General features: G+C 41.8%; 1 protein-coding gene across 1 annotated transcript in view; it reads left to right on the forward strand.

Annotated features, from left to right (window-relative positions):
* JCHAIN (joining chain of multimeric IgA and IgM) overlaps positions 1 to 25,829 on the forward strand; it is a 191,795-nt gene that overhangs the window by 139,820 nt on the left and 26,146 nt on the right. The gene's annotated exons all lie outside the window — the stretch shown is intronic.

Genomic DNA, 25,829 nt, shown 5'->3' on the forward strand with positions numbered 1-25,829 from the left:
TAGGGAAAGAATTTGGTTGTCCGTTTCTGTTGCTTTGGTATTTTCAGTGCTGTGGTGGAAAGTTACGGGTCAGATTCAGGTAAGTGTGTGATTGTGCGGATGTGAGTGTTAGGGTGGGTTAGGTGAGTTAGGGTTAGGGCTCAGGTTAGGTATGTGTGCGATTGTGTGGACATGAGGGTTAGGGTGGGTTTAGATGAGTTAGGGTTAGGGAGCAGGTGAGGTGAGCGTGCGATAGTGACGGACCTTAGGGTTAGGGTTAAGGTAAGTGGATAGTTAGTGGTGTGTGCATAGTTTAGTGTAGGGTTAGGTGTCAGATTTTAGGTGCATGTGTGTGGATTTCTGTTTGTTTGGTGTGCTTGTGTTGTGTGTATGTGTTCTGGATCAGCGATTTTTTTCCCTAGGAAAAAAATCGCTGATCTGACAGTTCGAGATTGTAAGCTTTCACTTACATAAGGTCGATCAATCAGCGTTCGCTTTTTTAAGCGTTCGCTGATCTAATATAGACCCTCTATAGGTAACCTTAAATTCACCCCAGGACTGGCCCCTCTATCCCTCATGGAAAGGGGGAATAAGTAGTGGAATTTGAGGTGGCCAGGCTACAAATGATCTATCCAGTCAACTGCGTAACAATAACCTATGAAAGACTAATGTACAAGTTAATTTGCAATAACATTAGTTCTCTCACAAATATTTTTTATTGAAAAGACCAGCAGGTCACATTTAACAAATAACACACAACATGGTTTTGCAAATATACACAAGACATTAAAAAAGTGGTAATTTTAAATTATTGGACAGCAAATCATTCCTGAAACAATACAGCTGGTTTGAATATGGGTAACAAAGGTACAAAATAGACATGCCTGTAACAAAATATTTTGTGATTCATCCACATTGTAGTAAGGACAGGCCAAGATGGGGGTTGGTGTAGTGGTTAAGGTGTTTACCTCACAGGCACAAGGTTTGATTCCCACCTTTGAGGGAAATTGGCTAGGCTTAAAATGGTCTACAAGGGCAGTTAGCTTAATACTTCCTTATGAACATAACATTTTCTTGTAAAGATTCAGAGATAAGTAAACCAAAATTGTATGATAGTATTAAATGTAGGATAGTATTCATATTCACATACAGCAAAATGGTGCAATGGGTGCAATGTAAGTGTAAATGTGTGAACGGCAATGCTTCACCAATTATATAACAGCAGCACTAGGGAACGTTACCCTCACAAGTGCCATAGTGCAAAGCAGGCAGTAATGCTGCAGCACTAGGGGACCATAAACCCACAAGTGCCATAGTATAAAGCTGGTAGTATAGCAGCAGCACTGCCATACTGAAAACCTCTGAGTATAGCAACAGCAGCATTGGGAATCATTCATTCACAAGTATTATAGAATAACTCTGGCAGTGTAACTGCAGCACTAGGGAGCCATACCCTCACACGTGTCATAGTATAAAGCTGGCAGTATAGCAGCAGCACAAGGGAGCCAAACACTCACAAGTACCATAGTGTACAGCTGGCAGTATAGCAGCAGCTCTAAGGAACCTATACTCTCAAAGTGTAAAGAAGCAGCACTAGGGAACCATACCCACACTAGTGGCATAATGCAGCACTAGGGAGCCATACCCACATTAGTGGCATAATGCAGCACTAGGGAACCATACCCACACTAGTGGCATAATGCAGCACTAGGGAGCCATACCCACATTAGTGGCATAATGCAGCACTAGGGAACCATACCCACACTAGTGGCATAATGCAGCACTAGGGAACCATACCCACACTAGTGGCATAATGCAGCCCTAGGGAACCATACCCACACTAGTGGCATAATGCAGCACTAGGGAACCATACCCACATTAGTGGCATAATGCAGCACTAGGGAACCATACCCACACTAGTGGCATAATGCAGCCCTAGGGAACCATACCCACACTAGTGGCATAATGCAGCCCTAGGGAACCATACCCACACTAGTGGCATAATGCAGCCCTAGGGAACCATACCCACATTAGTGGCATAATGCAGCCCTAGGGAACCATACCCACACTAGTGGCATAATGCAGCCCTAGGGAACCATACCCACACTAGTGGCATAATGCAGCCCTAGGGAACCATACCCACACTAGTGGCATAATGCAGCACTAGGGAACCATACCCACACTAGTGGCATAATGCAGCACTAGGGAGCCATACCCACATTAGTGGCATAATGCAGCACTAGGGAACCATACCCACACTAGTGGCATAATGCAGCCCTAGGGAACCATACCCACACTAGTGGCATAATGCAGCCCTAGGGAACCATACCCACACTAGTGGCATAATGCAGCACTAGGGAGCCATACCCACATTAGTGGCATAATGCAGCACTAGGGAACCATACCCACACTAGTGGCATAATGCAGCCCTAGGGAACCATACCCACACTAGTGGCATAATGCAGCACTAGGGAACCATACCCACACTAGTGGCATAATGCAGCCCTAGGGAACCATACCCACACTAGTGGCATAATGCAGCCCTAGGGAACCATACCCACACTAGTGGCATAATGCAGCACTAGGGAACCATATCTTCAGAAATACAACCATGAAAAGTGGGAGATTAGCAGCAGCACTAGGAAACCATACAATCAAATGTACCATAGTGCAATGCTAGCAGTACAGCATCAGCAGTAGGGAACAATACCCTCACAAATGCCACAGTATGACGTTTGCATTATAGCAGTAGCACAAGGGAACCATACCCTTAGAAGTGTCATAGTGTAAAGTTGGCAGTACAATAGCAGCAATAGAGAACTATATCCTCACAAGTCCCATGGTATAAAGTTAGTAGTATAGCAGCAGCAGCAGGGAACTGTATCCTCATAAGTGCCATAGTGTAAAGCTGGCAGTGTAGCAACAACACTAGAGAACCACATCTTTACAAGTACCGTATAGTAAAAAGGTGGCACTATAGTAGCAGCATTAGGGAACCATATCCTCAGAAGTGTCATAGTATAAATCTGACAGTATAGCAGCAGCACTAGGGAATTATACCCTAATAACTGCCATACTGAAAAGTAGGTGATATTGCAGCAGCTGTAGAGAACCATACCCTACAAATACAACAGTGAAAAGCAACAGTTTAGCAGTAGCACTATGAAACCGTACCATCACAAGTACCATTTTGCAAAGCTGGCAGTACAGCAGCAGCACTAAGGTACAATACCCTCAGATGTGCCACAGCTTAAAGTAGGCTGTATAGCAGCAACACTGGGGAACCATACACTCAAAAGTTCCATATTGCAAAGCAAGTAGTATAGCAGCAGCACTAGGGAAGCATACAGGCACAAGTAACATACTACAAAGCTGGCAGTATAGCAGCAACAATAGGGAACTATATTGGGATCATCATCTGTCTGCCTGGGATGACATGGTCGGCAGACCATGATGCTTTGCCAGAGATGGCGTGCACCTGTCGCCCCTGGGATTCCAGATACTGGCTAAGGTTCTTGCCGCCCCTATAGTGCCTTTTTTAGGCAAGGTTCAAATGACAAATTCACCACCGTAACAGGAACAGGCAAGCAATAACTGAGGGTAATACTACTCAATGCTAGAAGTCTAAATCTCAAAATGCACTCACTCGAGGCACTCCTTAAAATGGAGAACATCAATATCTGTGCAGTGACTGAGACCTGGTTCAAGGCTCCATAGAGCACCCATGCATTACCAGGCTATAACTCATACCACACTTTTCGGCCATGTAACCTGGACCGGAACACTAAAGGCGGAGGTGTGCCCATAAACATTAAGGATATCACACCTCCAGGCTAGTTGCTCAGCATAATGCAGCCGAGGTTATCCAAGTGCAAATAACTCTAGGCAAAACTGCAATCCAAATTGTAGCTTGCTACAGATCACCCACCAAGCCCCAGAATTCCCACTCCTCTTTTCTTGATGTACTGGAAAATATTAGGGTTCAACCAAACACCCCATTAATGGGCGATTTCAACTACCCCACCATTAACTGGGAAAACTACTCATGTACCAATTCCTTTGCTCAACACTTTCTGGAATTCATAAACTCCAATGCCCCAGATCAACTTATTCACACCCCCACCAGGGGCAACAATATCCTAGATCTAGTCATTACCAACATGAGTGACCAGTGTTCCACACCTGAAGTCAATGCCTCATTGGTCCGATCCAACCATAAGCTAATTACCCTAGATATCCACATCGTACCCCCACCCCCCATTAAGGAAACCAGGGTAAAAAATTTCTTCAAAGGCAACTTCATGCTTCTTAAGACAGAAGTGGTGAACTTCATGACACCCATGCAGATGGACAATACAGTTACGACTACTGAATCCTACACAATTGCAGTTTATAAGCACTTACACAAGTGCATGGATCGTGCTATCCCAAACAGAACCAAGATGCTATCCTCCAAAAAAAGGAAGCTGATCTGGTGGTCCCCTGCCATAAACAAACTGTACAACAGAAGGAAGAAACTGTTGCAAAAGAGTAAAATCCTATGAGTGGAGGAGCTCCCTGGTCAGACTCAGTAAGAAGCTGCGATCCCTGATAAAATCCTCCAAAGCTAGTTATGAAAACAAAATCGCCACTGATTCTAAACACAACTACAAAGCATTCTATAGCTATGTCAAGAATCTCAATGGCAACACTCAGATCTGCTCTGAGTTACAGCACAATGGCACTAAATATACAGACCCAACTGATATTGCCAATATCCTGGCAGATAGGTTCAGTGCTAACTTTACCCCCCTCTCACCCCCTAAAGAGCCCATCTCTATACCAGAAGAATGCAAAGTTCCTGTAATCATGGCTGCACAGGTAAAAAACACATTCTCCAAAGCCAAGAACACAGCATCTATGGGACCAGACAACATCCCAGGCTGTGTTCTACATGAACTACAGAACGAACTGGCACCCCACCTAAGTACCATGTTCAATCACAGCCTCACCTCAGGCTTTGTGCCTGCTAAATGGTGCACAGCGACAGTTATCCCACTCCACAAGGGGGGAGCCACCATGGACCTCGGGAACTACTGCCCCATTAACCTGACAAGCCTGGTCTGCAAGGCCATGGAACATATCATCATGGAACTTATAAACAAAAACCAACAAAGTAGTCACTGCTGAGACGGAAATCTCTTGAATTCCTTATTTTATTTTTCACTCTAAAACATTAAAATAATAAAACGAACAGCAGGATTGAGCGCTTTCTTCCCTCACATAGGGATTTCATCAGAATCAATTAGCATTCTCAAACACTTCCTTTTATATCAAACAATTATGACATCACCATTAATTATACTAAAAATTCATTAATATTAAGTAGGTTTCTGACCAGTGTTAAAAACAACATTTATACATGTATTCTTAAAAAAATGTATGCATATTGGTTGTAAAGTACATACATTCTATTGAATTTATAAATATTATACAATATTATTAAAAACATTTGAATTTATTTTCCAATTAATGCCCTTTTATTTAAAATGGGTTTGATAGAAATAATTTCATTTAAGCCAGGCATTTGCCCAGCTTGTAATTTAATTTGCCACCATGTTTCTTTATCTTCTATGTGGCTTCTATAATCCCCACCTCTTGGTTCATGTGCAACTTTCTCTAAAATTCCAAAATTAAACTCTGTAAAGTGATTGCATATTGTGGAATGTTTATATAATGCATTATTCAAGTTCTTTGTAACAATCTGGTATGAATGTTCATACATCCTGTCCCTCAGCCTTCATTCTGTTTTTCCCACGTAAAAGGCTGGACAGGATTTACACATAGCCAAATATATTATACCTCTAGTTTGGCAATTACCTTTAACAAAGTTAATTCTAGACAAAAAAATATTATTTAATGTAATGTGATCATTATTGAATATATATCTGCATTGAGAGCAGTTTCCACACTTTTTAGTGCCACCATAAATTTTCCTACCCTTACCACTTTCAAAGCTTCTTTTTAAATTCGGCCCTAATTTATAAACAAAGTTAGGTTTATACCCCCCAATGCCTCATAATTTGGGGTTATTTTTAAGTATAATCCAATTCTTGTTTATAATATTTTCAACCTCTTTTATTTTACTACCAAAAGGTATAACCATCGCTCTTTCAAATCTAGCAGCTTCCGATTCTCTTACTTTTTTACCATCTTCCACACTCATATCAACACCTAACAGGGGCTTGTATTTGTTACCCCATTCTCCTGAAACATATTCTTTATATTCCTGGATCACTTTTTTTGGGTACCCCCTTTCTTCAAACATTTTTGACACCTGGATAAGTTCCTCATCTAGGTCTTCCCTTTCAGAAGTCATTCTTGCGACCCTAATCATCTGTCCCTTTATGATACTGTTTTTCTGCTTAATCGGATGGTTGCTAGAATATTCCAAATAAGAATTACTGAACGTAGGTTTTCTATATATTTTGGAACTGAAGCCATTACTTCCTTTCTTAATGTATGTGTCCAAGTAGTTAAGTCCCATATTGTTATATGTGTGTGTGAACCTAAGAAAGTTTGTACACCCATTTAAATATAGCATGAAGTCATGAATCATATTTTCTGGGCCTTTCCACAAAATGAATATGTCATCCAAGAATCTGACATATAGTGTCGTGCTTATAAAACTGACTATTAAATACATAGTTTTGCTCCCAATACAAAAGCACCATGTTGGCAAAAATGGGTGCACATGACGCCCCCATGGCTACACCCTTTGATTGCCTATAGTATTCCCCCTCAAATAGGATATAGTTATTGTCCAAAACTATCTCCATAAAATCTAATAGTAATTATTTTTTATTTTCGTCCACATGGGTATTGTTGTTTAAGCTCTCTGTAAAATATTCCATCCCTTCCTTTTTTGGGATGCTAGAAAACATGTCTGCAATATCAATGGTTAATAAGAACAAGTTTTTATCCCAACAATCTTTTTTAATTTTTGATAAAAAAAAAATCCCATGAATCCTTTACCAAGTGTTCATTGTTAAAGATTTCATTTTTTAACCAAGAGTCTACTACAACTCCAAAGGGGTATGTTTTTGATCCTCTACCATCAATAATTGGTCAAAAGGACAGAGGATCCAAGCCTTTGTGTACTTTTGGTATACCAAAAATAGTTGCTATTTTTGGTTGTAATACTTTGAGAAATCTGTATAGGTCTCCCAAAACCCTTTCTTCAATCAGATAATCTTCAAAATAAAAGTCAATTATTTTGTGACTTATATTAACTTCATTGATTGATGAATGTTGGTAAGTGTTAATGTCATTTAGTATTTCAAATATCTTTTGTGAATATTCGAGAGAATTATACAGTACCATTCCCCCCTCCCTTATCGGGTCTCATGACTCTAATAGTCTCATCAGTTCTGATTTTTATCAAGATTTCATTTTCCCTTTTGCTTAAATTATTATGTGAGAAGCCATGTTTTTCATTACATTTTAACTTATAGATTTCTTCCTCAATTGCTTTTTCGAAGATGTTTATAGTGGGATTGGTGGAATAAAAGTACGTTTGTTTTTTAGCTCTGGATTTTTACGTCCTATTCTGGGTACATTTTGACCATCATACATATAAGCTAAATTTAATTTCCTTGTATACATTTTTAACTCTACAATTGTATCTATGTAATCAAATGGTTTCTTAGGGACAAATTGTAACCCCTTCATACATAAACTGAAAATTTCTTTTTGTATTTCCATTCCTGTGAAGTTATAAATGTGATACCCGCCCATGGTGTACACTATCCCATCTTGTGTTATTACATCTACCATTCCTTGTTCTCTTGTCTGTAATCTTTCCACCCTTTGTTCCATCTGCCCCTGTTGTCCCTTAGGCCCACATCCCAGTCTTGTCGGTACTGAAAATACCTGAAAACTTATAAACAAAGACATTGGTAATCTCCAAACTCTGGACCCCACCCAGTTCGGGTTTGTAAAAGGCAGTTCATGTCTCCTAAACCTGATAGACTTCTTTGAAGCAGTCACCAAAGCTGTAAACGAGGGTAAGGTGGTTCACACAGCCTATCTAGATTTTGCCAAGGCTTTGTACACCATCCTCCACTCTGAAATTATAGATAAACTCACTAAACTAGGTATAAATCCCTGTCACAAGATGGGTTGCCAACTGGCTCACTGACAGAACCCACACTGTGAAAGTAGCAGACTCCAAATCCGACTTCAGACCAGTGACAAGTGAAGTACCACAGGGCTCAGTCCTGGATCCTCTCCTGTTTGGTATCTACTTTTCTGAAGTACAAGCTAACACAGAAGGTCTTTGGCTAACGAAGTTCGCAGGTGATTGCAAACTAGGAGCCATAATCGAAACTCCTAATGATGGGGACGTCCTACAAAAGGGCCTCAGTGAGACAGATGCCTGGTGTCAAAGCCATGGCCTCAAGCTCAATGCCAAAAAATGCATTGTCATCCCCTTTGGTAAAAACTCTGTACCCATGAACTACAACATAGGTGGTAGCATGCTTAACACCGAAAGTGTGATAAGAGACCTTGGGACACAGGTGGACAGTAGTCTCTCTTTTGATAATCACATCGCCACAGTCATCAAGAAATCCTTCTACGTGGCACAAAAGGTTTCTCATCCAGAAAAAAAGAGGTCATTGTTCCCCTCTACTCATCACTCATTAGACCCATTATAGAATACGATGCCCCTTTTGGTATGTACCTCACGAGACATCTACAACAACTGGAAAGGCTGCAGAAATACCTCACAAAGAGGATTACCGTCCTCAAACACATGCCCTATGCAGACCGTCTCAAAAAACTCCAGCTTTACTCTGTCGCATATCGCCTACTCAGAGGTGATCTCTGCCGAACATACAAAGCTGTGTCAAACCCAGAGCTGTTGGACATGCTCCACTTAAAGAAGTCCCAATCCCTCTGAGCTACACGCTCTAGGGACCTAGACCTTGTCACCAGAATAAACAGAACATGCCGGAGGGATAGATTCCTGTCCCAGAGACTTCCCATACTCTGGAATAAACTACCTATCTATATCAAACAAGGCTCCTCATTAGTACTTTTCAAGAAAAATCTTGAAGATTGGATGGGAAATAGAAAATTCACTCCGGGGATCACTTCTGTGGCTCTGCTCAACAGTGGCACAGGAAAATAATTTTTTTGGGTGGCAAAAGCCAGGGTACCTTTTTGGCTGGGCTTGTATAGGTCATAGGGCCAATAGCCTAGTACCTACCTATGAACCTATGAACCTATACTCTCATAAGTGCCATAGTGTAAAGCTGACAGTATAGCAGCAGCACTAGGGAACCATACCCTCAGAATTAACATAGAGCAAAGCTGGCAGTACAGAAGCAACAACTCTAGGGAACTATTCCCTCACATGTGCTACAATATAAAGGCTGCAGTACAGCAGCACAACTAGGGATCCATTCCCTTAGAAGTACCATAATGCAAAGCTGACAGAATAGTGCATCAGAATGGAACCAAACACCGACAAGCACCGTATTGTAAAGCTGGCAGCATAGCAACAGCATTAAAGAACTACACCTTCACAAGTATCATAGTAAAAAGCTGGCACTATAGCAGCAGCATTAGGGGACCGTACCCTCAGAAGTGTCATAGTGTAAAGATGACAGTACAACAGAAGCACTAGAGAACCATATCCTCACAAGAACCATAGTGTAAAGCTGCTGGTATAGCAGCAGCATTATGCAACCATACCCTCATAAGTACCATAGTGGAAAACTGGAAGTATAACAGTAGCACTAGGGAACCATACACTCACAAAAAATATATTATAAAGCTGGCAGTATAGCATCAGTACTGAGGATTCATACCCACACATGCACCATAATATAAAGCCTGCTGTATAGCAGCAATACTAGGGAACTATACCCTCACAAGTGCCAGTGTGAGAAGCTGGCATAACATACAATACCCTCACATGCATCATAGTATAAAGTTGGCAATATAACTGCAGCCCTAGGGAAGCATACTCCACAGCTGCAATAGTATAAAGTTGGCAGTATAGCAGCAGTATTCAGAACCATACCTTCACAAGTGCCATAGTGAAAAGCTGGGAGTATAGCAAAAGTAGCCTTGGGCATCATGCTCTTATAAGTATTATAGTGTAACTCTGACAGTATAGCTAATGCACTGGGGAACCATACCCTCACAAGTGTCATAGTATAAAGCTGATAGTGTAACAGCAGCAGAAGGGAGCCATACCCTCACAAATGTCATAGTTCAAAGCTAGTAGGATTGCAGCAGCAGTAGGGAACCATAACCTCGCTTGTGGCATGATGTAAAGCATGCAGTATAGCAGAAGGACTAGGGAACCATACCTTCAAAGTGCTATAGTATAAAGCTGTCAGTATAGCATTAGCACTAGGGAACCACACCTTTACAAGTGACATAGTGTAAAGCTGGCAGTATAGCAGCAGCACTAAGGAATCATACACTCACAAGTACCATAGTGTAAAGCATTTAATATAGCAGCAGCACTGGGAAATCATACCCTCACAAGTACCATACTGTAATGTTACCAGTTTAACAAAAGCACTACGAAACATACTTTCACAAGTACAATAGTGTAAAGTTAATAGTATAGCAGCAGCAGCAGTTGCAGCATAGGAAACCATACCCGAACTGGTATCAAACTGTAAAGCTGGCAGTATATTAGCAGCACTAGGGAACCATACCCTCAGAACTGCTATACTGCAACGCTGGGAGCATAGCAGCAGCACTATAGAACAATACCCTCAAAAGTGCTAATTCATATTGCTAGCTGTATTGCAGCAGCACTAGGGAACCAGACTCTGACAAATGTCATAGTGTAATGCTTGGAGTATAGGAGTAGCATTAGTGAACCATGCCCTCAAAATTACCAAAGTGCAAAGATGGCAGTATAGCAGCCAGATTAGAGAGACATACCCTCAAGTGCCAGAGAATAAAGCTGGCAGTATAGCAGCAGCTCTAGAGAACCATACCTTCACAAGTGACATAATATAAAGCTGCACTAGGGAAGTATGCCTTTGCAAGTTCCATAGTGTAAAGCTGGCAGTATAACAGCAGCATTAGGAACTATACTCTCACATGTAAAATAGTGCAAAGCTGTCTGTATAGAAGCAGCACTAGGAAACCATACAGTCACTAGTGAAATAGAGTAATGCTGGCAGTATACCGCAGGACTGGGAGCCATAACCTCACAAGTATCACAGTGTAAGGATGGCAGTATTGCAGCAGCACTAGGGAACCATGCCCTCACAAGTGTCAGAGTATAAAACAGAAGGGAAACATACCATCACAAGTGCCATACTGCAGAGCTGGTACTATAGAAGTAGCACTAGGAACTACACCCTCAGACGTAACATTCTGCAAATCTGGCAGTATGGTAGCAGCATTGCAGAGCCATAACCATACTTGTGCTAACGTTTAAATCTGGAACTATAGCAGAAACACTAGGGAATTATACACTCACAAGTACCATACTGAAAAGCACTTGAGAAACATACCTTCTCAAATACAATAGTGTAAAGCTAGCAGTATAGCAGAAACATTGGGAACTGTACCCTCAAAAGTGCTATACTGCAAAGCTGGTATTACAGCAGTAGCACTAGGGAACCATACCCTCAAATGTAATGTTGTGCAAAGCTGGTAGTATAGCAGTAGCAGTAAGGAACAATAACCTCATAAGTCTTGCCATGTAAAGCGACAGGACTAGGGGACCATACCACCACAAGTGCTGTAGTATAAAGCTGGCAGTATAACATTAGCACTAGGAAACCATAGCCTCACAAGTTCCATAGTGTAATGCTGGCAGTACAGCAGCAGCAGCAGCACTAGGAAATTATGCACTCGCAAGTACCATAGTGTAAAGCATTCAATATAGCAGCAGCCCTGGGAAGTCATACCCTCACAAGTACCATAATGTAATGTTACTAGTTAAGCAAAAGCACTAGGGAACCATACCCTTGCAAGTACAATAGTGTAAAGCTGGCAGTATAGCAGCAGCACTAGAGTGCCATACTCTCAAATGTAATGTTATGCAAAGCTGGGAGTATAGCAGCAGCACTAGAGAACAATACCCTCACAAGTGCTGATTCATATTGCTAGCTGTATTGCAGCAGCACTAGGCAACCAGACTCTGACAAATGTCATAGTGTAATGCTTGCAGTATAGGAGTAGCATTAGTGAACCATGCCCTCAAAATTACCAAAGTGCAAATCTGGTGGTATAGCCATAACCTCAAAAGTTTCATAGCACCTCTAGAGAACCATACCTTTACAGGTGACATAATATAAAGCTGCATTAGGGAAGTATGCCTTTACAAGTGCCATAGTGTAAAGGTAGAAGTATTATAGGAGCACTTGGGAACCATACCCTGAAATTTAGCACAGTATAAAGCTGGCATTATAGAAGCAGCACTAGGAACCACACTCTCACGAATAACATTGTGCAAAACAGGTATTATAGCAGCAGCACTAGGAAGCCATACCTTCAGTAGGGTCAAAGTGTAAAGCTGACAGTGTAGGAGCAGCAGTAAGGAAACATGCCCTCAGAAATGCCATTGTAAAAAACTGGCTGTATAGCAGCAGTATTAGGGAACCATACCATCACAAGTGCCATAGCGTAATGCGTCACTATAGCAACAACACTAGGGAACTATTCCCTCAGAAGTGCCATAGTATAAATATTTCAGTATAGTAAAAGTAACACTAGGGAACCGTACTCTCAAAAGTGCCATACTGCAAGACTGGCCAGTATAGCACTCAAACTAGAGAACCATACCTTTAAAAATACCATAGGGTAATGGTGGCAGAAAAACAGCAGCAACAGCACTAGGGAGCCATACTGTCACAAGTGCCATAGTGTAAATCTGGCACTATAAAAGAAGTACTAGGGAAGCATTCCCTCAAAAGTGAGATACTATAAAGCTTCCAGTATTAGAGCAGCACTAGGGAACCATACTCTCACAGGTGTCATACTGCAAAGCTGGTAATATGGAAGCTGCAAAATGAAACCATATTCTCACAACAAACGTAGTGCAAAGCTGGAAGTATACCAGTAACACTCGGTAATCATACCATCACCAGTGTCCTTGTATAAAGCTGGCAGTATCACATCAGCACTAGGGAATTACAGAGTCACAAGTACCATAGTAAAAACCTGGCAGGAAGGCATCAGCACTAGGTAACCATATCTTCACAAGCTTCATAATGTAAGGCTGCCAGCAAAGTAACAACGTTAGGGAACTATAGCCTTACATGTTTCTTAGTTTAAAGTTGGCATTATACCTGCAGCATTAGGGAACCATACTATCAGAATTACCATGTTGTAAAGATGGCAGTGTGGTAGCAGAATTATGGAACCATACCCTCACAAGTTCCACAGTGTAAAGTTGGCAATATAGTTGCAGCACTAAGGAATGATACCTTCACAATTACCTTACTATAAATCTGTCAGTATAGCAGCAGTACCAGGGGAAATAGACCATGACAAGTGCCACAGTATAATGGTGGCAGTATAGCAACAGCAGTAGGGAATCATACCCTTACAAGTGCAAAGGTGTACAGCTGGCAGTACAGCAGCAGCACTAAGAAGCATATGTTCACAAGTTCCATGACATAAAGCTGGCATTATAGTAGCAGCAGCACTAAGGACAACACCCTCATATGTGCCATACAGTAAAGTTAGCACAATGGTTGTCTACAGCTGTTGCCACAATGCTACAGTAAAGCTAGCACTATGGCAGCAGTAGTAGGGAACCATACCCTCTTAAGTGCCATACTGTAAAGCTGGCAATATCACAGATGCATCAGAGAGCCACAGTGCCATACTGCAAAGCTGTCAGTATAACAGCAGCACTAGGGAAACATACACTCCCATGTGCATCCATCCATCCATCCTCAACCCCTTTCCCCATTTTTGCACATAGGGTCAGGGTGTGACTTCAACACTGACAATCATCTGGAGCCAAGGTTTGCACCACCGGATGGCTAGCCTTGTCACATTAGTTCATCTGTATCACACAGTTGCACACACACTCACACCTAGGGCAAATTTAGAGTGCCCAATCCACCTGCTGCATGTCTTTTGAATATGGTAGGAAACTGGAGCACCCAGAGGAAACCCTTGCAAACAGAGAGCGGACATGCCAGAAGGCACCTCATCCAAGAATCGAACCGGAGAATCTCTTGCTGTGAGGTGACAATGCTAACCTCTGCACCACTGCACTGCCAAATACTCTGTCCCATCATGTAAAGCTGACAGTACAGCAGCAGCACTAGAGAGCCATACAAGTGCTGTAGTGTAAAGCTAGCAGTGAATCAGAAGCATAGGGAAACATAGCACAGAAGTGCATTAGTGTAAAGCTGGAAGTGCAAAAACAGCACCAGAGAATCATACTCTCACAAGTACCATACTGCAATGGTTGCAGTATAGCAGCAGCACAAGGGAACCATGCACTCACAAGTCCCATAGTGAAAAGCTGGCAGGATAGCAGCAGGATTATGGAACCATATCCTCACTAGTGCCATAGTTTAAAGATGGCAGTATAGCAGCAGCACTAATAAACCATAGTCACAAGTAACACAGTGCTAAACAGGTAGCATAATAGCAGCACTAGGGAACCATACTTTCATTAGTGTCATAGTGTAAAGCTGGTAGCATAGCAGCAGCACTAGCGAACCATATCCTCATAAGTACCATAGTGTAAATCTGGCAGAATAGCGGCAGTACTAGGGAACCATTCCTTCACAAGTATGGCGTCAGGAGAGCATCAAAAGAAGGGAACCATACACTGAGATGTACCATAGTATAAAGCCAGCAGTACATCAGAAGAACTACAGAAACATACACTCTCGAGTACCATAGTATAAAACTGTCATTATAGCAGCAGCATGAAGGAACCATACCCTCATAAGTGCCAGAGTATGAAGGTGGCAGTACAGATGAAAAGCTAGGAAACTGTCAACCTCAGAAGTATAGCAGAGTAACTAGGGAAACATACCCTCTTAAATACCATAGTATAAAACTTGTGGTATAGCAGCAGCACTGGGGAATTACACAGTCACAAGTATTATAATGTAAACCTGGCATTATAGGCTCAGCACTGAGGAACGATACCCTCATAAGTGCCCCTGTAGGAAGCTGGCAGTGCAGTAGTAGAGCTAGGAAACCATATTCTCACAAGTACAGCAAAAGCACTAGGGAAACATATCCTCTGAAGTACCATACTGCAAATCTGGCTGTATAGTAGTAGCACTAGGGAACCATACCCCTCAAGTATAAAGCTGGCAGTACAACAGAACAGCTAGGAAATCATACCCTCATAAGTGCCACAGTGCAAAGTTGCCTTATAGTGGTTACACTAGCGTGCCATACCCTCATAAGTGTCATAGAGTAAAGTGTGCAGTATAAAAGCAACAGTACTAGTGCACCAGACTCACATAAGTACTATAGTATAAAGTAGACAGTAAATTAGCAGCACTGGGGAACCATACCATCAGAAATGCTTTAATATAAAGCTGACTGTAGAGTAGTAGATGTAGGGAGTCATACCCTCACAATTGCACAGGAATAAACCTGGAAGTATAGGAGCAGCAATAGGGAATCATATCCTTACAAGTGTTATAGTGTAAAGCATGCAGTATAGCAGCAGCACTAGGAACCATACACTTACAGGTGCCATAGTATAAAGCTGGCAGTACAGAAGCAGCACTACTGAACCATATCCTCATAACTACCATAGTGTAAAGCAGGCAGTAGACCAGTAGCACTAGGGAACCCTACCCCCAGAATTGCCTTACTATAAAGCTAATGGTAGAACAGCAGGGGGAGGGAGCCATACCCTCACAAATGCACAGGAATAAACCTGGAATAAATCTAGTACAGCAGCACCACTAAGGAACCATATTCTTACAGGTGTTATAGTGTAAAGCTGACAGTACAGCAGCCGAATTAGAAAACCATACACTCAAATGTACCATAGTGTAAAGCTGGCAGTATAGTGGCAGCACTACAGAACCATACCCTCACTAGTGTCATAATGTTTTTCTGGCAGTATAACAGCAGTAGTTGAGAACCATGCCTCCACAAGTACCACAGTGTAAAGCTGATGGTATAGCAGCAGCACTAAGGAATCATACCCTCAAATATTTGACAATATGACATTCTGTTTAAAGCAGCATCACTAGGGAACCATATTCTCAGAAGTATCATAGTATAAAACTGTTAGTGTTGCATCAAAACTTTGAGAACTGTACCCTTACATATTGTAAAGCTTGCAGTATAGCATGGAACCATACCCTCACATTTGCCAAAGTATAAAGCTGGCAGTATAGCAGGAGCACTACGGAACTGCACCCTCACAAATGCTTGCAGTACACCAGAACACAAGGGAACCATAGCCTCCCAAGTGCCATAGTGTAAAGCTGGCAATATAGAAGTAGCACTACGAAACCATACCCTCATACGTTTCATAGTATAAAAATTCCAGTATAGCAGCAGTAATAGGGAACCGTACCCTCAAAAATTCCATAGTGTTTTGGTGGCAGAATAGTAGCAGCACTAGGTAACCATGCCCTAACAAGTACCATAAGTTAAAACTGGTAGTAGACAAGCAAAACTAGGGAAATATATTCTTAGAAGTGCCATAGTGCAAAGCTGGCAGTATAGCAGCAGGAGCAAGGAACAATACTCTCCCAAGTGCCATAATATAAAGCTAGCAGTACAGTGACAGTACTGTGGAACCATACCCTCAAATGTGTCATGGTATAAAGCTTGCAGTGTAGCAGGAGCACTAGGGAACTATGTCTTCAAAAGTGCATAGTGCAAAGCTGAAAATCTAGGTACAGCATTAGAGAACAATACCCTCACAAGTATTATAGTGTAAAGTTGGGAGTATAGCAGCAGTGCTAGGGACCCATACCATCACAAGTGCCATAGTATAAATCTGACAGTGTAGCTGCAACACAATGGAACCAAACCATCACAAGTCTCATGGTATAAGGATAACAGTATAGCACCACCTGCAGGGAATCTTACCTACACAAGTGTCAAGAATAAAGCTGACAGTATAGCAACAGGAGCAGCAGCAGCAGTAGTGAACCATACCCATATAAGCACAGTAGTGTAAAACTGGCATTATAGTAGCTGCACTATGGTTCTCTAGTGCTGCTGGGAGTATATCAGAAGCACTATGGAATCTTACCCTCTCAAGTGACATAGTGTAAAGCTGACAATATAGCATCACAATTAAAGAAAGAAAGAAAGACTCAAAAGTGCCATACCTCAAAGCTGTTAGTATAGTAGCAGCACTAGTGAACCATATATTTGCACTTTCCATAGTATAAAGCTGACTGTATAGCAGCAGCATTAGGGAACCATACCCTCAGAAGTACTATAGTGTAAAGTTGGCTGTATTGCAGCAGTACTAGCGAACTACACACTCAAAAGTGCCATAGTGCAACCTTGCAACATAGCATTAGCAAAAAGGAATCATAGCCTCACAAGTACCATAATGCAAAGCTGTCAGTAGCCTGAAAAGTACCATAATGCAAAAATGGCAGTATACCAGTAGGGGGTCTATATCATATTGTTAAAACCACAAACGGTGAATACGTCTTCACTGACCACTATTTGTCGAACTCTGAATCAGTTGAGCGATCAATTCCATGAACTGTATCGCATGGTAAGTAACCAGTGGGGCATCATGGGGAATTTACCCTTTTCCCCACTGTAGTGTGATCTCAGAGCTGGTATATTTAGTTTGGGGTGTGTGGGGGGCACAGGCCCCTCACTAGAGTGGGTTTTACATTTTGCTTTTTTCATTGCAGTCGGTAGGTTGGCTAATGTGTTACATACCGTGGGAAAGATTTTCACAGTAGCAATTGTTCGATGGATTCACGTTTGAAAAATAGGGTTAGATGAAGAGGTATTCGACCTTTTGTGGTTTCAGTACTATGATATTGACCCCAGCAGCACCAGGGAACAATGCCATCAATTCCATCACAAGTTCCATAGTTTAAAGCGGGCAGTATAGCAACAGCACTAGATAACCATACCCTTGGAAGTGCCAGAGTGTAAAACTGGCAGTATAGCAATGGCACTAGTGAATGATACCCTAACAAGTGCCATAGTCTAAAGCTGGCAGTACAGCAGTAATAGGGAGCCATACCTTCAAAAGTGCCATATAATAAGGATGGCAGTATAACAGTAGCACTAAAGAATCATAGCCTCACAAGTGCCATAATGTAAAGCTGGCAGTATAGCAGCAGCACCAGGGAACCATGCCCTTACAAGTGCCATAGCCTAAAGCTGTCAGTACAGCTATAGAACTAAGGAAGCATACCCTCACAAGTGCAATAGTGTAAGGCTTGCAGTATAGCAGCAGCACTAGTGAACTATACCCTCAAAGGTGCCATAGAATAAGGATGGCAGTATAGCAGCAGGGAATGATACCCTCACAAGTAGCATAATGTAAAGCTGAGCATAAAACAGTGCACTGGGGAACCATACCCTCACTAGTGCCATGATGTTAAGCTGGTAGCATTTCGGCAGCAGTAGGGAACCATAACCTCACATGTGCCATAGTATAAAACTAGCAGTATGGCAGCAGCACCATTGGGAACCAATCCCTCACAAGTATCATATTGTAAAGCTGGCAGTATGGCAGCAGCAGTAGGGAACAATATCCTTACAAGCACCATAGTGTAAAGCTTTCACTATAGAAGTAGCACCAGGGAACCATACCCTCATAAGTTCCATGGTTTAAAGATTCCAGTATAGCAGAAGCACTGGGGAACCATACCCTCACAAGTACCATAGTGTAATGCTGGCAATATAGCAGCAGCAGTTAAATATACTCTCAGCTGAGCTATAGTATAAAGCTGGCAGTATAGCAGCAGCACTATGAAACTATACCCTGACATATGTGATGGTTTAAAGTGGGTAGAGTAGCAGCAGCACTAGAGAACCATGACATCACAAGTGTCATAGTGCAAAGCCAGCAGTAGTGCAGCAGCACCACAGAAACATAGCCTCACAAGTACGACAGTGCAAAGATGGCAGTATAGCAGCAGCACTAGAGAGCCATACCCTCACAATTACCATAGTCCAAATCTGGCAGTATAGTAGTAAGTCTAGGGAACCATGCCATCACATATTCCATAATATAAAGCTGGCAGCATCGAAGCAGAACTAGGGATCCATACCCTCAAAAATGCCATAGTGTAAAGCTGGGCATAGAGCACCTGCATTGGGGAAACCATATGCTCACAAGTACCATAATGTTAAGCTGATAAGATTGCAGCAGCAGCAGCACGAGACAACCATAACCTCACAAGTGCCATAGTATAAAGCTGGAAGAATGACAGCATTAGCAACATTGGGAAGAATACTCTCACAAGTAACATAGTGCAAGGCTGGTAGTATAGCAGCAGCACTAGAGACCCATACTCTCACTAGTACCTCAGTGTTAAGCAGGAAGCATTGCAGCAGCACTAGGGAATCATAACCTCATATGTGCCATAGTGTAAATCTGGCAGTGTAGCAGGAGCACTAGTGAATCATTCCCTTACCAGTGCCATAGTGTAAAGCCAGCAGTAAGCCAGTAGCATTGGAAACCATACATTCAAAGTTTTATACTGTAAAGCTGGCAATACAGCAGCAGCACTAGAGAATCATACCCTCACAAGTGTCATACTGCAAAGCTGATAGTATAGCAGCAGCACTAGAGAACCATCCTGTCTCAAGTACCACAGTGTAAAGATGCCAGTATAGTAGCAGCACTAGGGAACTATACCCTCACAAGTACCATAGTGTAAAACTGGCATACTGCAAGCCCTAGGGAATGAAACCCTCACAAGTGTCATACTGCAAAGCTGGTAGTATAGCAACAGTTCTCAGGAACTATACAATCACAGGAACCATAGTATAAGGCTGGCAGTATAGCAGCAGCATCACTACAGAACAATAGCCACACATGTACCATAGTGTAAAGCTTGCACTATGGCAGCAGTACTAGGGCACCATACCCTCACTAGTGCTATAGTGTAAAGTTAACAGTATAGCAGCAGCAGCACTAGGGTACCATTCCACACAAGTGTCATAGCCTATAGATGACAGTACAGCAGAAGCACTAGGGAGCTGTATCCTCACATGTAAGATAGTGCGAAGCTGGTTAGTATTGCAGCAGCACTAGGGATCCATATCATAACATGTGCTATAGTATAAAGCTGTCAGTATAGCAGTCAAGCTAGGGAACCATAACATCACAAGCAGAATAGTGCAAAGGTGGTGGTACAACAACAGCACTAGGAAGCCATATCCTCACATATGCTGTAGTGTAAAGTTGGCAGTATAGCAGCAGCACTAGGGGAACCATACCCTCACGTGTATCATAGTGTAAAGCTGGCAGTATAGCAGCAGCATTGTGGAACCATACCCTCACAAATACGATGCTATAAAGCTGGCAGCTCGCCAGCAGTAGTAGGGAATCATATCCTCACATGTGCTATAGTGTAAATCTGGCAATAAAGAAGCTGTCATAAGGAACCATACTTTCACAGGTGTCATAGTATAAAGCTTCTGGTATAGTAGCAGCACTAGAGAACCATACCCTCACAAGTACCATAGTGTAAAGGTGTAGAATAACAGCAATACCAGGCAAGGACAGCCTCATAAATACCACAGTGTAAAGCTGGCAGTATAGCAGCAGCACTAGGGAACTATACGTTCATAAATGCCATAGTATAAAGCTGGAAGTTTAGCAGAATTATCAGATGCAACCATTCCTACTCGAGTACCATAATGTAAAGCTGGCAGTAGAGCAGGAGCATTGGTAGCCATTTTTCTCACTAGTAACATAATGCAAAGCTGGAAGTATAGCAGCAGTCGTGCCATAGTGTAAAGCTGTTCATATAGCGGCAGCACTAGGAACCATGCACTCACAAGTACCGTAGTGTATAGCTGGCAGTTGCACAGGGGTAGCAGCAGCAGTCGGGAACCACACCCATCTTATAACTAATGAATCACAGTAACGGAGTCCCAAGTGAAAGATTACTTACGGAATGACTCTAGATACTAAGCCTGTTCTGCAACTGACTGAGCAAGCTGATGAGGCAGGTTGTCATAACGATGGCAACACTCTGCACGTGTTTAGGGGATTCTTGTTTAGATGGACATCTGGTCTACTAGCTCAGTCCATACATCATTGTTACTGAATGCACCTACATGGGCACCCTCTCTCTATATAGAATGCAGCAGAGGTGGCAAGCTGTTTTTGTCTCTTTTGCACAGCAGCTTGGTGCACAGAAACCATCTCTTCCAGCCAGTGACAAGAAGAAATATGGTGGTCATTCTATGAAAGTGACACTTCAGTGATGCAAACCACACTAAATGTAATGTGACTATATGCATTTCATGTTGCTACAAGATTACACATTGCTACGGGAAGGTCAGCCATGCACATGCATGATTTAGACAAGTATGTGTCCATTTCCCAGTCAGCATTTATTCACACTTACGCAAACTTGCTTATAATAATAATGATGATATGAGGGTGCATGTCTCACTTACTTAAAAACTTTGTTAACTTCACAAACCTAGATGAAACTTTGTGCCTGTCACTATGTTGTGTACCATTAATTATCAAATATATGTAAAGATTGTCAGAAAGCTAAAGTAAAACCAAAAATGCATTAGAAGTGATGTTAAAGGCTAGAACAAGTGAAGATACTCAAGACTTTTCACTTTTCCTTTCTGTAAGGAGAGGGTAGGGAACACATGTACAATACTAGAAACAGGAAATGTTATTTCTTCACTAGCAGCTGTCAGTCTCATAGCAAATTCAACACATGCACCAAATAAGTTCTCTTTTTACTACACACTGTAAGAAGCATTATTTCATTGCTTCTCATGCCTGCTGGTAGCTGGCAAAAGCAATGCACAGGAATGATGTGCACATGCATGACTGAATATAATGAAACAACATCAAGCATCTTAAAGGCTCTATACTCAACCCCCCCCCCCCACTCCCAACATATTACACAATAGTAAAGTGGCACATACTAGTTGTTCAGGCAGTGAAATGCACAGCAAAGTGCACACCCAGACACAAGTATATTCACAGAAGCAATTTCAGACTTTAGTCAGGCTGGGTTCAATACATCTTCTCTTTAAGTTGTTGCAGGGCAGGTTCACAGCATGTAATAAACACTGTGGATGTACTTAAGATCTATGGAAAATGCCTGTTTGGAAAAGGAGGTCTTAGACAAGCAGAATGAGCTAATGTATGTAACCAAGTGCTGGCAGGCATGAATGGAACTAGGGAAAAACCATTCACTGGCACAGTGTGGAAAGCGAACTCTAATGACATGGTGTCCCATGCCAGATGTGAAGCACAGCAGAATATAATCGCTCATAGAAACACTAACATGTTGTAACTAATGCATATTTGACATCCATATGAGGTGATGATTATGATGATGAAGCTGATAGCTACTATTCAAGGTGGCATGGATAGTGGCAGCTAGGGTCACCCATGCTGTGTTAATACAGGTGTTGAAGCAAGTCATTATTATCATATGGCAGCTTGGACAATGTGTCAGTAGAATGCATTACTACATAACAATTTCAATATCTCTCCATCAGGTACTTCAGTGCAAACAGAAGCATCACATGCTACTTTAGGATTTCCTTCCTTTTAACCTGTACTAATAAATTTACAAGGATTACAGGGATTTGCTGAGAAGTGCTGAAGAATACTATAATAAAATGCTTGTCATTTATTTAGTTATTTAAATTTGTTGACCAGGAGTGTCTGACTGGACGTGGGTCCATTTTCAGCGGAGGCCCGGGGAGAAAAGCTCCACAGTAAAATAAACAGACAGTAGTTACATTGGATTACATAGTGATTAACAATTTAACATAGAAATTACTTACAACATATTTACAGATGAAGAACATAGTACATCAGTAGACAACTAGAATCTTTATCTGTGAAGTACATAACAGGCATTAACAAATGTAACAATGAGAAGTTCCTGCTGTATAATAAGTACTAGGCTTATGAGCATCTGAGCTTGCTATAATCAAGGTAGTTAGTGGAGTGGAAAGAAAGGTAGTGGTTGGATGAGGTGGATGATATTAGAGTGGGAGTTGCAAGGGCATAGCCAGCATGTTTTTAGGTGTGCTTTTAGTAAAGTTTTGAAGTGGGTGCATGATGGTATGGAGGTAATTGTGGGTGGGAGGGAGTTCCATAATTTGGCTATGGTGCAAGAGAATAGTGCTTCACCAGCAGAGTTTTTGGCTTTAGTGATCTGCAAGTGATTTTTGTTGCTGGATCTTAGTGGTCTGGTGGTGCGATAGGGTTGGAGTAGATTCTGGAGGGATGGGACATTTAGTGGATGGTTTACTAGTTTGTGGGTGAGTGAGAGTTGATACCACTGAAGGAGGTGAAGGAGTTCAAGCCAGCCCAGTTCAGCAAGTGAGAGACAGTGGTGACTACGGTAGGATGCCCCTGTGGCGAATTTTGGGATTTTGTTGTAGCAGGTCTCTAGCTTGTTTAGATCACATTGCCTTAGGTTGGTATATACTGGAGAGGCATAAAGTAGGGTGGAAATAAGGTGGGAATTTCCTATTGAAATCGTTGCTGCTTTGGTGAGAAATTGTTTATTTTTGTATAATGCTCCTAGTTTTTTGTGGACTTTTTTTATGGTCATGGATATGTGAATGTCAAATTTTAGTTTATTGTCTATTTCCACTCCTAGCAATTTGGTGTGTTCAGTTGGTCATAGTCCCTACAATGATGTTCAGTTGTTTACAGGCATGACAGCAAATCAACTGTCAATGACAGGCTGCAGTGCAGCACAGCTGGCTGATGTTAACAGCCATATAGCTATGGACAATGGTGCCACTAATCGCATGCTCATGACACATCCAGGGGACATCAGCACACAGCTGCAAAGTGTTCTGGCAGTCCCCCTATGGCATGGTGATGATTCACTGTTAGTGAACCATGGGCACATGCCATTAACCAAAAGGGTTGAATACCCACACCTCTCTGTCAGATGCACATGTGGAACGTCTAGAAAAGGACATGACAGTGTTCAAGTTTGGAATACCAACTAACAGCCTATCTACAAGACTGCTATTTGAAGGCATCAATGAGATTTGGCTCCCAGGACATGGTTTGCAGAGCAGAAAATATGTCAGCACATTGTTCAGGCACAGGTTACTTCTACTGATAGTCAGATACCGCTGATGAGAGTGTTACAAGGAATACATGAAGACATTCATCAATATATGAGAATGTGGAGACAAGAAACAATGCTATGATGATCTTCCTGTGAAACTTAATTGCTCACACAGCATTTATATCGGCTGCTATCTACACACTTGTGAAGACTTACCAGACACACATGGCTGACATAACTGAGGGGGACAGATGTCAGATTGTATGCATACAGGCCATGTCAGGCATATACTATGGGTGGCCCAGGCAGGTTCAATATCCATTGATGTGGATTCCTTAATGAGCCAGCAAGCTGGACATTGTTGAACTTCAACATCATGTGGAATGACCTCGCAGTCAAGGTCAATCTCACAGCCCTGGTCAAACAATTTCAAGGGCCTCTACAGCATAAAGTAAGTCACTCAGCTGTAGCAGCTATAATACCAGCACCCATTCCTGTTATGTCAGACCCTCCCCAAAGCTATAATTAGAAATCAAGAATCTAAAGGACACCCCCCCAGCACACACCAGTCCTTATATTCTGCCCGAGAACATCCATTGAATGAAGCAAGTTTTCTGGAAGCAAAGTGTTTTTGCCTTATTACTCTTAAGAAAGAGGACATAGTTTACAGGATCTACCAGCTACTTTGCAAATATTTTGGACCTTCCACACTGTCCAACTTCCATACCTCTCCCAGCCAGTGGCAATAACAATAAAACAGAGAACAGTCATGTGTTAAAACAAACTAATGAAGGAAATGCTTTCAGTAAGAGAGTAAAACATGCACAACCTGTAAGGGGAGGGAAGAAAGTGAGAAGAAATGTACTTGTTAACCATCACATGTTTTTATTAATCCTGCATCATCTTGGAGGTCACTTTGTCATCATACATGTTCTGCATCATAATCCAACCCACTCTTTCAATAATCCCCTCCCCCACTGCTACGTCTAGCACTTCTGTTTCTGTGTAGTGACCACTGAGCAAATGATGACGCCTGTGACATATCATCTATACATTTGTGTATGATGTGTGGAGGAATGTCTGATACACGGTAGGGGTTGACCATTCACTACACAGCATAGTCGACAGGTAACACTGCATGCACCAGACTTTACGTTGTCACATAATACAATAATTCTCTAAACATAACTGCATATGCATAGGAGATACCACAGTTTAATAATAGAGAACTATTTGTATCACATCTCAAAATCAGTAATAGGAAAGCACTTTGTTTAGCAGCCATATAAATCCCACCACACCAGGTAAAAACATTACAACTGTGGAAAATATAATATACTGGATCTCCATATACAACATGAAACAGTAATAACAGGAGACCTGATTATAGACTAGCAGTTTATCAATAGCAGCACCCTATCTGATTCCATAAATCTATATGGCTTTACACACTTAATTACATTGGTTACTAGGGTCAACAATAGTACTGGTAGACAATCAACCTTGACTGCATTCTTACTAATAGAACCAATAAAATGACAGCAGCTGGTAGCCTTCCAGGCAGCCTAAGTGGCCATCAGCCTATTTATGCTCTTAGAAGTTACAATATCCAAGATAAACATATAATTTACAAAC

Source organism: Protopterus annectens, chromosome 2.part0, assembly GCF_019279795.1.
Source record: "Protopterus annectens isolate FY-2018-M chromosome 2.part0, PAN1.0, whole genome shotgun sequence".
Classification (NCBI taxonomy): domain Eukaryota; kingdom Metazoa; phylum Chordata; order Ceratodontiformes; family Protopteridae; genus Protopterus; species Protopterus annectens.